A 17896-nucleotide genomic window follows, 5' to 3' on the forward strand; every position below is an offset into this window, starting at 1 on the left:
GCCCTGCCCTGATATATGAGCTCTGCCTTGTGTTGTTTAGGTAGGTTTTTAAATCATTTTTGTTCAGGATTGTGAGAGGGGTCAATAGGGAGTAATCTCTGTTCTTAATCTCATATTGATGTGATATTTTGGATCAAGTTCATTATATAGAAGTATTCAACATATTTTACTGCTGTTACTATGATTGTGATTATGTCATTTTATACGTTACATGGTTTCAAGTTGTTTTGACTTTTGTAAGGTGTCATGGATACTCTGTTTTGTATAATTGCTCTAAATGTAAATAAATAAATAGAGAAAATAATTGTAATAATACTAAATTCTATTACATTCTGGAGATATATAAGTAATTACTGGAATATGAAAAAAAATCCATTTAACAGCATTTAAATTATCATTATTGATCAGAAGCGAAGCCTCCACCAACAACTTTGGCTCATCAATTTAAACTTTCTTTGTGTGCTAAACATTGCTTGTGTGTGTGTGTGTGTGTGTGTGTGTGTGTGTGTGTATTTGGTATTTAGTAGCCTCTGTGAAAAGGATGAGTTGTAACTCGAATAAATAATCCAAACTGGAATTTAAGAATGGGCATGGCAGAAGTATATCCTGAAAATGGAATGACCAGAAAGTGCTTGATAAAGGCCAGATGTGCTCATTAGGGAAAGGAACCCCCTGAGTTGGAGCGCAGTTTTGTCTGTGTGAGCAAAGCTAACAGAAGGCCTATTGTAACCATGTAAGCGGTGCGAAGGCATAGGGTGGAATTTCAATGATCCTGAGGCGAGGGACCACTTAGAGATCTGCAAAACTGGCAGCCCTCTGTCCAAACCTCACTGAAAAGACCATGCTTAGACGAAATGTTATGTTAAAGCAGATTTGTTTTTAATGCAAACATGGTAACCGTAAACTTATTTTAAAGGTGCTTTCAGGAATCATTTCTTCTCCATCCACACAGGAAGCAAATCTCTACAGCCTGAAATATCCTTTAAAGATACATTCAGCTAACTGGAGACAGGGGGGAGTTATTATTCCAGTGTTCCTGGGGCCCCAGACACGCTAGCAAGCTGAGATTTATCTACCAGAAAGAGCAGTGGCAGAGCCCTCATGTTGTTCTGCTACCCTTGTGACATTCAGGCCATGCCAATGTTGCTTTATATAAGAAGCCGTTGTTGAAATGGAGCTTAATTCATAAAAAGTGAACTTCCTTGGTGAAATGTAGCATATAAGCTCCCAATCAAATAGCAATTGGCTACTCTTCCCTCTTTTTTACAGTTAAATAGCTAGTTCTGTTGATCACTTGCCCTCAATATTACTGTTGTTGTTGTTTAGTCGTTTAGTCGTGACCGACTCTTCGTGACCCCATGGACCAGAGTACGCCAGGCACTCCTGTAAAGACTCTCCTCCCTGGAAGAGAGGGGAGTGGTTGTGGGCGGGAGACCGAGCTCCGCCCCTGGTAGGGGGCATTTGCCCCCTCCCCTCCTACCTAGCTGGCGCCCACGCCCACTGGAGGTGGCCAACCAGGTGCCTCCGGGGGGCGTGTGTAGCAGCTTAATGCTGTGGTGCCAGCTCTGCCTCCTCCTCATTCGTCGTCGTCCCTCAGCGAGTCACCCACCCTCCACTCCCATTTAGCTCAGGGTCTAGGTTTTTGGCCTTGCTATGGACCTTAGGTTGGTCGCCCTGGTTGGCTGGGGGGCCTGGTAGGAATTTTTCCATTTGGCATTAGGCTTTTTGGTTTTTTCGCCTACCTCGTAGCAATCGTCACAACTTTTGTGGTATTGGTGGGTAGGTTAGGCATTGGATTCATGTGTTGTGCGGTGTCAAGGGCTAGGTGTGGCCATCGCCTATGCTATCTACCGTGGGTTATTCCGTTAAAGGAATCTGGCGGTCGTGTATTCCATCCGATGCCTGCTTGGCGGGAGGCCATGGCACGACCCTCGGAGATATCAGGGCGTGAGCCTATAGTTGGATGAGCATCAACAGGCTCCACCTACTGTTGAATAAACCCACCACCTATAGTCATCCAATGCCTAAGCCAATACCTTTTCACTGCTGTAATCAATAAAGTTGTGGCCTTTTCTTGCCCATTAACCTTATATCACGTGTCCTTGTGTATTTATTTCACATAGCAGGGTCGGGCCCTCGATCCACAACAATTCTGTTCAGGGGGAAAAACACAAAGGGAGAGAAGCTTCCTTGCTTGAGGTCAATGCGGAACTGTAACAAGAGCAGTGTTAGTGAATGTAGGGCATCCCATGGCTTTTTTACACTTTTTAAAAAGCATTTCATAATTACGTATTTTATATGTAATTATGTGCTCTGCCCATGTAACACCAGTCTTAAAAGATCTGTGCTGGCTCCCAGCGTGTCTCTGGGTGTCCTCTAAAGCCTTGAGTGGCTTGGGACTGGTCTTCTCCCAAGAGTTTAAGACCAGGATCAGAGGACCTTCTGCAGGTGTCCACAGCAGGTGAAATTAGCATGGTGGCAACTAGAGTTAGCCTTTTCTGTGGACAGCCCTCCTCTAGGAAGGGAAGCCCCAAGCCTTCTGTCATTCAGGCTCAGGGTCTTAGCAATGCCCTTGCTACAGGAGGGCAAGGCTGTGAACTGCTGTGCCATATCTAAAATGAGTTAAATGCCAGGGTAAGGAGACCAAAATGGTGGTGGTGGGAAGTTCCTTCACATGGTCCCTATGCTCCAGTCTTCTCCCATTCTGAAATTTGAACCACCCCCCTTTTCTTCCAGTATCAATCTATTTCTCTTTCTGTGGTGATAGAGAGGCTGCCAATAAAGACATGGAATACATATTGGAAACCCACAGTAAAGAGGCTACCAACTCAAGAAGAATTTGATGGGGCATATTGAAGCCTCTTGAGGAAATAAATGGCTCCACCGGCCGCTGCTTCCTGCTCGGAGGGACACCACCTCTGAGCTCCCAGGCTCTGCTCCAAAGTCTCAGGAAACCTGGCAACCTGGCTGGTGAGTAGCAGTAGCAGAAGAGGAAGGGACAGGATAGGGGGCTTCAGGACATTATGTAGGGGAGAGCACAGTAAGAACCAGAACCCTCTCCAGTGAGTGCAGGCACATCCTTTTTTTTTTTTTTTAAAAAAAATATTTATTAAAAGTTTAAGAATTACAAAACGAAGTAGAGAAAAAAAAGAAAAGAAAAGGTAATCAATACAAATCAATACATTACAGTACGTATAAAAAAAGGAAAAAAAGAAAACAAAAAACACAATACATCAGAACAAAAGCAAAAGCAAAAACAATTAAAAACACATCCAATATTTCCATATCTTTATCTTTCATTAACTTGTTTCATCGACCTCCTCACACCTCCCTTTTTTGTATTCTAGTTATTAATTATTTCAGCAAATCCTTTCCATCTTTCACTATTTTCTGTCTTTTAATTGTCTTAATTTATTTTAACCTTATCTTACCATTAAAACCCTAAAACTTATTTATACTTAACTCCTTATAACATTTCTACTAAAGCCGTATAATTTCATTCCAACAATTTTTCTAACACTCATTAATTTAACAATATTTCTCTAGATAAATTTAAAATTTTTTCCCCAATCTTCTTCCACCGTCTCTTCTCCCTGGACTCGGAATCAGTCCTTTCTATCAATTCCATATGGTCCATCAACCTGGTGATCTTCTATCCCAGGCTCTTAACTCTTTTCCATGTCCCTTCTGCAGATCTTCTTTATATTTATACATGTGCTTTACTTTGTCTTCTGCTGATCTTGTTATTAGTTTCCTTCCTTTGGCACTGAGGAGTAGATCTCGGGGAAGCTCCAACCTAACAATGTCTTTATTCCTTCTCGACAGGTCAGCCCATTCTCCATAGTCAGAACTAAAGTCCAAAAGATATTTCAGAGCGTGTTTCAAAGTCCCTCCAAAGCTAAAGGCCCCCACAACTCCAATCTCCCCCTGACCCAAATCCAGGTCCCAAGCCTGCATAAGGGGATCTATCCAACTTTCCTTCCCCAATCCAAGCGGGACTCCATCCCTCCAAATCTGGCTTTCTCTGGATTCAATCATAAAGGGCAACAGCTTATGTTCATCAAATTGCCTCTGTAAGGCCGGGGCTCCCTCCACTTGAATTACTTGAGGTTCAACAACAACTTTCTCCTTCGTCTTCTCCACAGCTTGCCATGTCAAAACAAGTTCCTGAATCAAATCCTGAGTTGTTTCTGTATAGATATTCACTTTTTGTCCCAAATCAGTCATTTTTTGTCCCATGTTGTCAATTTTAATAATCCTCACATCCGTCTTCTTATGAAGCTGTTCCAATAAAGCACTTGTCTTGCAAAATGCAATCACTAAGGCTTCTTCTGTCAACATTCTTGTCCAAGGTCAATCTCTGTTTCTCACGGTCTTTAATCTTTACAGCTGGAAAATTCCCCAGCTCCACTCCTGCAACAGTTTCAAAAACTCCCTCTAGGGGAAACAATTTCTATTTGTATCCGTCCTTTTAAACACAGATCCAGCAACAAAGTTAGTTTGATTTTCAGTTACATTTGCTCCTTTTCAAGTGCAAAAGGAAACAATGGAAACAATATATTTCTCTTATTTAGCTGTCTGTCAACATACGTTATTCACAGTCAATGAACTTTCCCAAAACGTCGATCTTACTGACAGCCCGTTCCCAGGTTCAAAACGGTGGTAATTTATCTTCCTTCGCTCTCTCTCCTGCAGGCTTAGGCAGTCTAAACCCCCCCCCCCTCTTCTCCTGCTTCCAAGGGAGGTTTAGTAGTTTTAACCGATGGAGATTTAATCCTTTACAAAAGGCTTTCCAGACTTTAGTTTGCAACGTCTTTGCTTCAATCTATTTACAAAAGGGGAAGGCGGACTTCCTGTTTGAAACCTTCCCGTTTCGATGCCAAATTACGATGTTTAAAGATCCAATTTTCCGTTCTACTCACGGGTAGTTGTTTAAGATCCAATTGTCCACAGGAAAAAGTCAGCGCTCTCCGGCAACAGCAATGCGGCTTCACTCCGTGAAAGAAGCAGTCGATTCGAAGCACCGCGCCACTCACCCCACGTCGCTCCGGAACCCCGAAACCGGGTTTCCCCGCGAGTAGGGGAGGCGCAAAAGGTGCCCACCGAATCCCATGTCCACAGGTTTCTCCTGCCTGTGGTTTTTAATGGGTCTCCGCCTTGCCGTGGCGGTCCAGACCCTGATTTCCACAGAGCTGATTCCTCCCGATCAGAGGAAATCCGCCATTGCCGGAGGCGCTAACCCGGAAGTCTTGAGTGCAGGCACATCCTGCCCTTGGGCTGCATTTAGTCCAAATAGCAGGCACCTGCCCCATTCCTCACATTATGCCTGAAGCATGCTGTGCTGCTTTGCTCTTCCACGAGATCCTCTGTCAATGGCCTCTTGTAATGGTTTAGAAGTGGGCGGGCAATCGCTCCCTGGTACAACATAGAGAATCCCAGATAAATTTTGTGAATGTGCAAGAACTTAACAAGATACAGTGGGAAATGAGAACAGACTCCAGGATTTGACTGTCAGCATTTATCTATGTATTTCCAGAAAGTTAAAACATGTATTTCTCCTTACAGGCATTCACAAAATTCATCTGGGATTATGATCATTTGCATGTGTTGACATTTCGGTCATTTATGTGACGGTTTCCAGGATGGTTACAGAGAAGCCCCCATGCAACTTCCAGAGTGAGAATTGGTGAGGCCTGAAACATACCCCTGCCCAAGCTTCATTGTCTTGCTGAAAAGAACTGCTCTCGGGTATCCTCCTGTCTCTACACTGTAGATTATTTGTTTTGTTCCTATAGTGCCATCTGTGTGCCTGATGCTTTAAAAAAGTGCAAGAGACCTATAGCCTAACATTTGACACAGGAGACAACAGAGAAAGGGGGAGGAAATAGGAGGTGCAAGTAACTATGTCAGCTTCAGACTATGTTACTGACATCTCCTGCTCATACCACTTTCAGCATTCCTGAGCCATCCTCCCACCATTGCCAGAGAACCAGAAGGGTGGTGGGAGGGTGGATTAGGGATCACATTGAGTCTTAGGCTCAGAGATCAATGGCCGTACAAACAACCATGGGAAGCAGCTGTCCTTCCTTGTAACATGCTGAAAGCAGACACACCTAATCAGTCAGCCATAGGCTACTCTAATGTCTATTTTGACTTTCTTACCTGGGATGACAGTGTCTCATATATTTCCTGCACTGCTGTCTATTTTCTTGTCTGTCAAGAAAAGCATTCTCTGTGAAATATCTCTCTCTCTCTCTCTCTCTCTCTCTCTCTCTCTCTCACACACACACACACACACACACACACACACACACACATTATTGAGTGCTACAGACCAAAGCACCTTTATCAACGCCTTTAAACCATGGCACTGAATCAATTAAGAAATGCTTATCTTTGAAAAATAAAGCCAGCCTTTCTGTAATACAGCACATGTATGGGAAAATGTCCTTCTCTGCCAGGAGCAAAATACAGTGGTACCTTGGGTTACAGACACTTACAGATGCTTCAGGTTATAGACTCCGCTAACCCAGAAATAGTACCTCGGGTTAAGAACTTTGCTTCAGGATGAGAACAGAAATCACATGGTAGTGGCGCTGCGGCAGCAGGAGGCCCCATTAGCTAAAGTGGTACCTCAGGTTAAGAACAGTTTCAGGTTAAGAACGGATCTCCAGAACGAATTCAGTTCTTAACCCAAGGTACCACTGTATACCATGTCAGTACTTCATTAATTCAAATATAGTGCAGTTGTGAAGCTGAAACATTTCATAAGAAGCAAGCAAGGCAAAATAATTGCAAAAGTGCTGGATATTATTATTTTCTTATTCTGTTTTGCTAGCCAGTTGTGAGTAGCTTGCTTAACTACTGACGATGAGTCCCTACATCCCAGCAATATCTTCCTTTGTAAACAGAGTTGGGCATTTTTTTGCGAAGAGTTTCCTTACTTCATGGCTGTCCTTTTCCTCCTATGGATTAGAGAAATATCAGATAAACCTACGTTGGCTCTTTTAAGGGCAGAATCATGAATGTGATCTTAACTGATTCTATAACAAATCCTAGCAATGTTCCATGGGAGAAATAAATTGCAAGAAAGGTTTGACTAAAACCTTTGGTACAGATAATTGCTGCTGTGTATTAGTTTCAGGGAAAAGGATTTCTCAAACCAAGCAATAACTGTAGACCCCTGTAATGGTCTATTATGGGGGTTGGGAATCCAAAAGCAACTGTGGTATAATGCTTTTATTAGGACCAGCTAAAAAGTTATAAAGAAGTAAGCAAGCTTTTGAGTTCTTCATGAGAATCTCTGTTAAACTAAAAACAAACAAAAAAATTAAAAAGAGGGTGACAAGAGAGAAATAGGCATTGCTGAGAATGATGAAAAGCCCAGTTTGTAATAGTCTTGATATGGATAAGAAGCGGTATTATGCAGCCGCAATTAGGTAAGACTATGCATGATACAAAAAGATTTCAAGCTGCACCAAAGGCTAGCAGTACAAAGAAGCATTTTCTTTGAAAATGTAAAAGCTAGAACAAATGGTATAAATTCTAGAGTGGCACTGACAGAAAATTAAAAAATACTTCCAGGAAATCCAAACCATGTAATTGAAATATCAAATACCTTTGAAGATTTCAAGCCATAAAAAAGAGGGAGGAAACCCCTTACTCTTCCTGGAAGTGTGCAATATTCATTGTGACTTTCTGTTCTTCTGCCTACAATTGCTGGCAAATTCCAGCCGCTTTGCAGAGTGCTCTGAATGAGAAGCCACAAGTGGCAGCACAGCAGTAAATTTGGTGTCTGCAAGGTCCCTGCAGAAAGCATGCGATTTAATTTCAAGCAACAGGTGCTCAAAAGTAAACATTGTATAGCACTGAACAACACAGACATTTCAAGTTATTTTTAAAATAATGAATATATAAATTTGTATGACAACACATATAAAAATACATATCAAAATTCTCATTTGCTATGGACTTCCTAGTCTCCTAAACCTATCAATACCTTACAATTGCACCAACCAATAATTAATTATGTATTTTCACAATAACAAATAATTTAACCCTGCTTCAAGATCATTATAACACAGATCTTCAATATTCCTCTATAATACTTAGTGTTTTAGATATGCAATTAATTTAAATAGCTCAATTTGCTCTCACAGCATTTTTGTGTAATTTTTGGCACTGAAGAAAAATGCCCCCTTTTCTTCCCCTTTTTTTGACACTTCTAATGAAAATAGTCACTGAATTCATTTACTTTCCCTCACTTTCACTTGTCCTCAGTAAAATCATCACACATCCAAATCTGATTGGCCCATGTGGCATTATGATGTAATCCCCTTCACTAAGTGCACTTTGTCTGAGTGTGCATTTAGCCACACAATTATTCCTGGGAAGTGGAGAAAGAAGGAGCAGTCAGGAATGTGCCAAGAAGAGCACTAAACCAACTGCCACCAGAGAAATGGAAAATAGCATTTATCTCGGTGGGATAAAAGTGAATATTTGCACAAATTATTTTTTTTGCTGGGGGGGCAGGGAGTAAGGTTCTACTCCACCAAATGTAGTAATTTCTGCTGAAAAACTGGAGCTGGGGTTTGTTCGCTGGTGTTTCCCATTGTTCTCGCCCTGAGTGTACATTTACCGTATTTTTCGCTCTATAACATGCACCAGACCATAACACGCACATAGTTTTTAGAGGAGGAAAACAAGAAAAAATATTCTAAATGAAATAGTGGATATATGATTTTTGTGGTTCATGCTGTGGCCACAGACATGTGATCTGACAGTGAGTTTGGGGTAGCCCAATGCAAAAATCCTGAGGATCCATGCTTTGTAACCACAGAGGAGGGAAGGAAGGGGAACCAGGGATCCTCTGCTCACGACTGCAGCAGATCCCCCCCCCCCCGCCACCCGCAGGCATTCACTCCATAACACGCACAGACATTTCCCCTTACTTTCTAGGAGGAAAAAAGTGAGTGTTATGGTGCAAAAAATACAGTACCTTAAGGGCATGAAGATGAGTCACCATATACAAATGTAGCCCAAAGGAGACCAGGTTGTCTGGAATATTTAGCTGCTGAGAGGAAAAGCAAACTATAATGTTAAAATAAATATTCATTTTGGGCTTTTCTTGTCATTTTACAACTAGTTATTTTGCATTGAAAGCATTTTGTACCTTTTCTGTTTCAAGTGCTGAGTTTGTGTAAAATTTATGGTTAATACGAGCCTTTCTACCAGAGAAATTAAAACCAAAATATCTCCTTAACTTCAGGACTACATCAGAAACGCAATAAGCACACCAATAAATCAGAAGGGGGAATTCTTTGGTATTCATTGCAGAAACAGCTCCAGGACTGGGTGAAGGGCCTTATTCCATAAAATCATCACAAGGCAGCAACAATAAAAATACTCTGCACTGCAAAATGAGTGTTTTCCATCCTGCATTTATTGTAATATTACTGTGGAGCAATCAGGCTCCCACTGAATCCATCTGCAGTACATTTGGATGTTCATAAACATATTTTTCACCACCATTACACTCAATATCAATACGGGAAGTTTCAATTTGCAAGCCTAAAATGATTTCTTTATCTGTTCTCAAGCTGTGCCGTCGGAATGAATCCCGGTGATCTATGGCTACAATTACTCAATACTGGATTAAGTGCAGCTACATTATGCAAATGGTTACTGTGATTAGGAAGCTGCCTGCAGGCTAATGTGCTGCCAAAGAATACCACGCCATTTTAGAAGATCTCGTTCGCTCTCTACAAATTCAGATGTGAATCACCATTTTTGTTTGTAACTAAATGCATATCGCATGAAAATGTAAGAATTACAGACGCTGATAAATTCGTATGTAATATCCCACCCCCTTCCAAAAATGACTACCACAGTTTCACTGCCCTACTGCCTTCCTGGTTCAGAATGATGGTTTAGCTGCTGGATCTGAAGAGGTGGCAGCCTTCTTGGTGGAGGCCCTGAACTGACGCCAGCCATGAAGACGGGCCATGGGGAGCCTTGCTTAAGCAACAGGTTCTGCATGAGTTCTGTGGATTCCTATATCCTTTGTCATTCTTATGGTCCCAACTGCCGTTTTGTCCCAGAACTCCTGGTTCCCAGCTCAAGGTTTTGCTTCTAGCATTTAAAGTCTTAAACAACATGGGAACAGCCACCTCGGGCAAGTGAAGCAAAGAGAGAGTTGCGCTTTCCCCTGTGTGTGATAAAACCAGCAGCACATGCCTTTATTTCCTGACAGAGACAGACTTTGCTACTATGGCGCCTCAGCCAGGCCAAAATTTGGTGCCCCCTTCCAGCCCTTGCTCTATGCCAGCCTGGGCAAGTGCTTACAGGGTGGCATGTGGGCACCCTTTCCGCTTGGCGCCCAGTGAGGGGAAACTGGTCGTGCTGCCCTAAAATTGCCTCTGTTACTGATGAGAGAAGTCCAACACATGCTGAAATTTGAAATGGCAAGATCTCAGTGAGTTGGCTTTTCCTTTCACTCACTGCTAAAATAAGCTTGGTATTCTTGCTGCCTTAAATGAGAAAACGAGGTTATGCACTCCCATTTATTCCCTAGGACTGGGTGAGTTAGGAGGCCTTGGGCAGATCTCCCTAGTAAACACAGATCCCGGATGCCAAGACTGCAAGTGACTTTTAAACAGGCAGTTTACTCCTCCTTAACACAGCTTCAATAATACTTTCTATTTTCTTCCAGCATTTAAACAGAGCCTACTCTGCTGAGGATTTTTACTGAGGACCAGAACAGGGTTCCGTCCTCTAGGTGGCCAATGCTCAGAAGTTTTTCTCAGATGCTTAATTTTTTATATGATTACAAATTCTGCTGCTGAGGAAAGTTACTTCCTTCTGCCCTGCAAAATTACCTGACAATTTCTATTTCCCCCCAAAAAAATTTCTTGGTTTTCACAATATTATAAACAAACAAACAAACAAACAAGACAAACAAGACAAACAAAGATAAATCATAGCCTTATTGAAAATTACACTTATTAACTTTGTTAAGTGACTTCCTCGCTTCCCCTTGGCTGAATTTCATTACATGCCCCTTTTAACGGTTTTCCAAATCCCAATTCTTATGAAATTTAACATAAAAACTTAAAACATCCTTAAATCTTCACCTTATGGAATTAAACATATTAATTCATCACTTAACATAAATAAAATCCTAAGCCAATTAAGTATGTGCAAGCTATTTTCAGTTAATTTAACTTAACAAATTTAACTAGATAATCATTAAATTTATTCCACTCTTCCTGATACTCCTCCTCCTTCTGGTCGCGGACTCTTCCGGTTAGGTCTGACAATTTCTAAGGACCTGGTTGTGAATGTCCAGGTGCATACGTACCAGAAAACAGAGACTTGTTTACAATTTCCTTTCTCCTTTTATATTTTTGGTTTTCATTGTTCTTCTTTATTTCACACCCCATGTGTGGCATATAATGATGGACGGCTGTGAAACTTTCCTAAGCAATTTTTTCATGTGACTCTTACATTGTATCAGTTGGAGAACACAAGTCCATAGGAAGCAAAATTTTAGTTTAACTTTGCATATGCCCAAGATTAATCTACAAATTTGACCCCTCAATTGGCATCAGAGCTACAGCTAGCATTATACATATGTATTACAAATGAAAATCAGGTTGATTGGTGAACAAACAGCAGATTTATGTTGTATAAGTCTTATCAGTATGCATTTACTTGACATTGGTAGCAGTGAACAAAACACAGTGTAGGTTAGGCACTTAAATATAAAAACTCCAAAATTTAGCTGCATTTAGTTCAATTCCCACCAAAAGTCTTCATTTTTGAAAATGTAGGTGGTTAATTTCAGGCATCTTGATGTTTAGAGAAAAAGGCTACATACAGTGGTGCTCACAAGACGAAATTAATCCGTTCTGTGATTCTCTTCGTCTAGTGTTTTTTTCGTCTTGCGAAGCAACCCTATTAGCGGCTTAGCGGCTTAGCGCTATTAGCGGTTTAGCAGTTTAGCGGCTATTAAAGGCTTAGCGGCTATTAAAGGCTTAGCGGCTTAGCGGCTAAAAGGCTATTAGTGGCTTAGCGGCTTAGAAAAAGGGGGGGAAAGGGGAAAAAATTGCAAGATTCGCAAGACTTTTTCGTTTTGCGAAGCAAGCCCATAGGGAAATTCGTCTTGCGAAGCGCATCGAAAAACGGAAAACCCTTTCGTCTAGCGGGTTTTTCGTCTTGCAAGGCATTCATCTTGCGGGGCACCACTGTATGTATTTTGCGCATGAGCATAAGAATATCCATGTAGCAGCAAAACCGGATACCTTCATCTGCCTCAGCTGCTGCAAAACATGTCTGCCCTCTGGTAGTACAAGGATGGAAGACTGAAGAAACCCCAACTAAAGAATCATGGCAAGAAAAATTGACGGACTATGCAGAACTGGCAAAACTGACACATAAGCTATGGGACAAGGATAACTGTGACTTTAAGGATGAATGGGAACCCTTTACAAAGTATCTGAAGACGCAACAAAGTGAACTGGACTCCTTGGCAGGTTTTGAATAAACATTCACAAACTTTTTATTGATAATAATCAGCTAAATAGTTTGAGGATCTATACAACTTTGTAACATGCAGAAAACAGCATTCTCAGAGAAACCAAAGACTGGAACTGAGGGAAGGCGGGTGGGGTGGGGCGGGCGGGTTTTTGGGGGGGAGGGAGGGAGGAAAAATGGGGGGGAGACAAGGATGATATGTTTTTGGATAATATGTCTTGTTTTAATTTTGAATATATATTTTTTTAAAACCAAAACATGTCTGCCCTCCATTGGTGTGCAGGCGCTGTGACTCTCCAACGGATTGACCTCACCCCTGAAGGCAAACTCTTACATTGTCTCCCAAGACAGACAGATGCCAACAATTGAGCCTGTGTCAGGTCAGTGGTGTTCCTCCAAAGCAGGCCAAATGAATAATTGGCTTTACTGTTTGCATTATGATGTGGCAAGATTTGATTTGATTTGACACCAGTTGGAATGTTAATAATTGAAAATAAATAAAAATTACTTTTTTAAAAAAGCATGCCAAAGGTGTTATGTGTGAAAACAAGCCATCTCTGCATCTGTTGTGGTAAACGTCTTCTAGTTTCTATATATTTCTATATTTGGGATCCAGCGTAAGAGTCTTGGTACGTCTAGGAATGTACCCATCTTCACTTGCACTTGGGGACTCCCTGCCTAGGGAGACCAAGCAGGCACCTTCACTGGACTCTTTTCGATGCCTGCGAAAAACACTCCTCTCTAGACAAGCCTACATGGGTGCTTAGAAAGTCCAGGTAGTTTAAATCTGATTTAGAATTTTAAGTTTTGTATTTTTTTGAAGTAGGGTTGTAATTTTTTCTTGGTTTTACTGTTTTCTCTTTTGTAAAATGTTTTGAGGCTTTTTACAACCCAGCAGTACAGTGATACCTCGGATTACATACGCTTCAGGTTACATGCGCTTCAGGTTACAGACTCTGCTAACCCAGTAATATTACCTCGGGTTAAGAACTTTGCTTCAGGATGAGAACACAAATCGTGCTCCGGCGGCGCAGCGGCAGCAGGAGGCCCCATTAGCTAAAGTGGTGCTTCAGGTTAAGAACAGTTTCAGGTTGAGTACAGACCTCCAGAACGAATTAAGTACTTAACCCGAAGGAGGGTCTCCACCCCCATCGTTCTGCCCGGACACTGAGGTCCAGCACCGAGGGCCTTCTGGCAGTTCCCTCACTGTGAGAAGCCAAGCTACAGGGAACCAGGCAGAGGGCCTTCTCGGTAGTGGCGCCTTCCCTGTGGAACACCCTCCCACCAGATGCCAAAGAGAACAACAACTACCAGACTTTTAGAAGGCAGCCCTGTTTCGGGAAGCTTTTAATGTTTGATGTATTATAGTATTTTAATATTCTTTTGGAAGCCACCCAGAGTGGCTGGGGAAGCCTAGCTAGATGGGCGGGGTATAAATAATAAATTATTATTATTATTATACCACTGTATAAATTTTTTATGAACTAAAGAAATAAACAAAACATATGGGCAATTACTTTTTTTAATTTTTTGTGAAAGGGATATTGGGGGCATTTCTTGTGAGCAGCGGCTGGGGAGCGCAACACCCTTGCCATCCACACCAAGTCCCTGTTCTCAATGTTTACTTTTTTAAAAAATGAGGGGTTTGGGGGGCTTCTTGTTGGTTTGTTGGGGGAGGGTGTGTGCCTGCATTTTGTGTCTGTGCTTTACTTACAGTATTTGTGTTTTTTTCTGGGGGGGGGTAGGAGTGGGCAGGATCTGAGCAGCTATTCTTCTGCAGAAATGAATATTTTCTAGTGCTGTCAGTGTCTTAGATTTCCAGAGTTGCCGCTTGGTCCCCAAACATTGGACTCGGGTTTCTTTGCTCAGCATATTCCCTTTCCTCTGCCCCCTGCTCCCCCCCAGCCTGATGCTGAGCAATGCCCTCCCTGTGAGCCAAGAACTGCACTCTGTTCTCTGCAGGTTTTCATTTACAAAACACACCGACTCCACCCAAATATAATGGGAAAACGTGTTTTGGATGCCTCATATGCAATTCATTTTGTGTCTCTGTATGTGACAGAGGGAAAAAGAAGAGAAGGAGAGAGAGAGGGAGGGAGGCTGATTTAGGGATAGGAATTTATAGAATTAAGAGAAACAGAACCAAGTAATTATATTGACTTCTGATGTGTGTTCTTTTGCATTCAGGATAAGACGACATTCTGGTTTCTGATGAGAAATGCATCTACCCAAGATTCAAATGGCAGGTGACCCAGAGTTCTGGTTCTTTCCTGTGTTGTTTAACCCCCCAGCCAGCTGTTTCTGAGCAGCAGAAGAACACCCACCCACACCAAGAAAGGCTGCTTAGTCCTCTCCCAATCTCCTCAATTTAAAGCTGGTTTTTCACACACAGAGGCAAGAGAGAATTGCTGGATCTTTCCCCCCACAGCCTTTCCTTCCACAGGTCGGAAGAGCAGCTTTGGGAGGAGGAAGGATTAACAGGGGAAAGGAAAGACAGAGGAAAGACTCTGCTAGCTTGATAATAACCTCTGTTTTCTTTATTTTTAAAAATAAAATGACTGCCAGCTCACACAGATCCCAGCTAGTGGAAGGGAGAATATCTAGCCAGCATCTGCAAAATGCTGCCAGTATTTTTTCCCTTTTTTGGGTAGATGAAGGTGTTTTCATGCTTCCATCTCCCTCTAGTTAAGTTCCCCTTCATTTACACATTACACTTGCCATCTTGTCTATGCAAGTGCCTTCCTGCCACATCATTAGAGCTTTTCTTTGCACCATTCCAGAATCTTGTGCAAACTCAAATGTTAGGGTCAGAAGTTTGAACTAAGTAAGTCAATACTTGCTTCCTGAGGGCTGCTTAGGTCCTGGTAATCACATTTGCATATTAATCCTCTTTTTATGAGTGCGGAATTTGGACTCATGGGGCAGCATTTGGATCTCATTTCTTTGTTTCATTTGGTCTATATTATGGGAATTTGAGACTTGTCTTCTGTACTACACTATAGACATAGTGTTTTAGCAGTTGAACCAATGATATATTGCTCATTAATTCATTCCAGGGTGTCCATCTTTCAAATAGCTCAGTTAATCTAATACAGAAAGAAAATCATTCCATTTCCCCAGACTTATCTCTCTCCCTTAGCAAATTGCTGTTATCCCACTTACCTACTAATAGACTCGTGCTTTATCAGAAAGGGCTAGTCATGAACTCGAAGGAATAGAAAAATGTGAGTGAAATTAATCGAACACCATTTGAGAGATGTAATCAAATTCCAACCCCAATATCTGCAAAGGGTTTGCATTGCTGCTTGGCAGTGACAGACACTTCACCTCTTTCATCACCTTATCAAGCAAGTTGTGAAATGAAATATGTAAGTTGACCTGTTCATTCCCAAATACACAGGCTGTAATTCCATTTTAAAATATTCCAAAAGGAACCAACACTCTGCTATAGACATTGAGGCTTTTTCTTGTTGCAACATATACAAGCAAATCTTTTGCAGATCTGCCTTTCTCTGTGGATTCTGCGTCCCACTGAAATATCACTAATTAATTAGTATATCAAGAGAAGTCAGTGCCTACCAATTGATGATTTCTTTGAAACTGCATGTTCAAGATCACATTTTTCCATATCATGTGGTATGAACAGTTTGGAACAGGACAGTGCTTTGAATGCATGCATTTTGCAAGGGAAATATTTTTCATGCCAATTAGATGACAATGTTTAGTTAATTAATCAAATAGCTTGATTGATTATAACTATATTGGTCAATTAAAAAGTGTGACATGCTCTTAACACCCCCCCCCCCTGTGTAACTCCATCTCTCTTCTTCCTTTTTTCCTACACAAAAGGAATGCCTCTTTGGAGATGCATGAATATATTATCTAAAAAACAAATAATATCTTTTACTTCAGAATGGTGATTTTAGTTGTGTGCAACTGTATGCAGGTTTATTTAATTATCCTAATCCTAATGCACAGAAATCAAGTGCACGCTTGAAAATCTCATGAATTTAACAGGGGAGTAATTACATGTATTTAAATTTTTTGCCAAATAAGTTCTAATCCACCATTCAAATTTAGAATCCATATTTTAATTTTAAATTACCTTTCACCCCAAAATTCAAAATTTTAAGCACAATCTGATGTAGGTTCACTTGAAATGTACTGAGTTCGGTTGCACTAACTCCCAGGATAGAGTACATTGGGTTGCACCTTTGCAGTCTGATCCCATAAATGTCCACTTGGAAGATAAATGAGATTTACTCCCAGGTTGGAGGGCAGAGGACGGCTGGGATAGTCTTCTTGCCGTGTTGTTCCTGACTACATTCATTAAGGTAAGAAACCCAAATGAGGGGCCCAGTGCGTAAAGATCTGCAAATCACCAGTCTAATGAAGGTGCAGGCAGGAAAATGGTGAGTGATCAGGTAAAGGTAAAGGTAAAGGGACCCCTGACCGTTAGGTCCAGTCGCGGATGACTCTGGGGTTGCGGCGCTCATCTCGCTTTATTGGCCGAGGAAGCCGGCGTACAGCTTCTGGGTCATGTGGCCAGCAGGACTAAGCCACTTCTGGCAAACCAGAGCAGCGCACGGAAACACCGTTTACCTTCCCGCCAGAGTGGTACCTATTTATCTACTTGCACTTTGATGTGCTTTCGAACTGCTAAGTGGGCAGGAGCAGGGACCGAGCAATGGGAGATCACCCCGTCGTGGGGATTCAAACCTCAGACCTTCTGATTGGGAAGCCCTAGGCTCTGTGGTTTAACCCGCAGCGCCATCCGCATCCCACGAGTGATCAGGTAGGATTGGGGGAAAACAAGGGACAGTGGTATGAACTCCTGTTACATAATAACTGAGAAAGGGCAGAGCTGAGGAAAAGGAGAAGAATACAAGGGTTAAGACAAAAATACCAATTACATTGATACCCAGCCTACCCTCCTTCCATCCCTGAAAGCTCGTGAGAAAAAAATCTAGGTATAGAGCAGAAATCAGGAGAAAGCACAGAAAAGCTCTATAATCATATATATTGTTATTGATTGCTCCAGAGACCTGCAGTATTTTAAGTAAGTATTTAACACACAAAAACCAACCCTGTTTGAAATATCTTTTTCAAAGGTGCCCAGTGAATCCATGCTATATTCCACTAGGATTTGAATTTGTTACTGGTTAAACTGCGAGCTCAAATATTGCCATCCAATTATACCAACAAACGATCCTATGGGGCAGCAGCAGTTGTCTCAATCATCGTTAAGAGCCACATTTGAAAGAATGAACAGAGGGAACTCAGCCTCGCCTTCCTGGGGGTTGGGTTGAGCCACTGGGCCATATTTAGATCACACCCCTGCACTGAAGGGGTTTATCATCTG

General features: G+C 41.8%; 1 long non-coding RNA gene across 1 annotated transcript; it reads left to right on the top strand.

The window, feature by feature from the left end:
• The first annotated feature begins 2230 nt into the window (after positions 1–2230).
• LOC308582268 lies at positions 2231–10104 on the top strand. Its single transcript, XR_014005591.1, has 3 exons — positions 2231–2970; positions 5566–5686; positions 9600–10104. It is a non-coding gene; the product is annotated as an uncharacterized lncRNA (long non-coding RNA).
• Positions 10105–17896: the final 7792 nt, after the last annotated feature.

This window comes from Podarcis bocagei (assembly GCF_964188305.1).
Source record: "Podarcis bocagei genome assembly, chromosome: 1".
Lineage (NCBI taxonomy): Eukaryota > Metazoa > Chordata > Lepidosauria > Squamata > Lacertidae > Podarcis > Podarcis bocagei.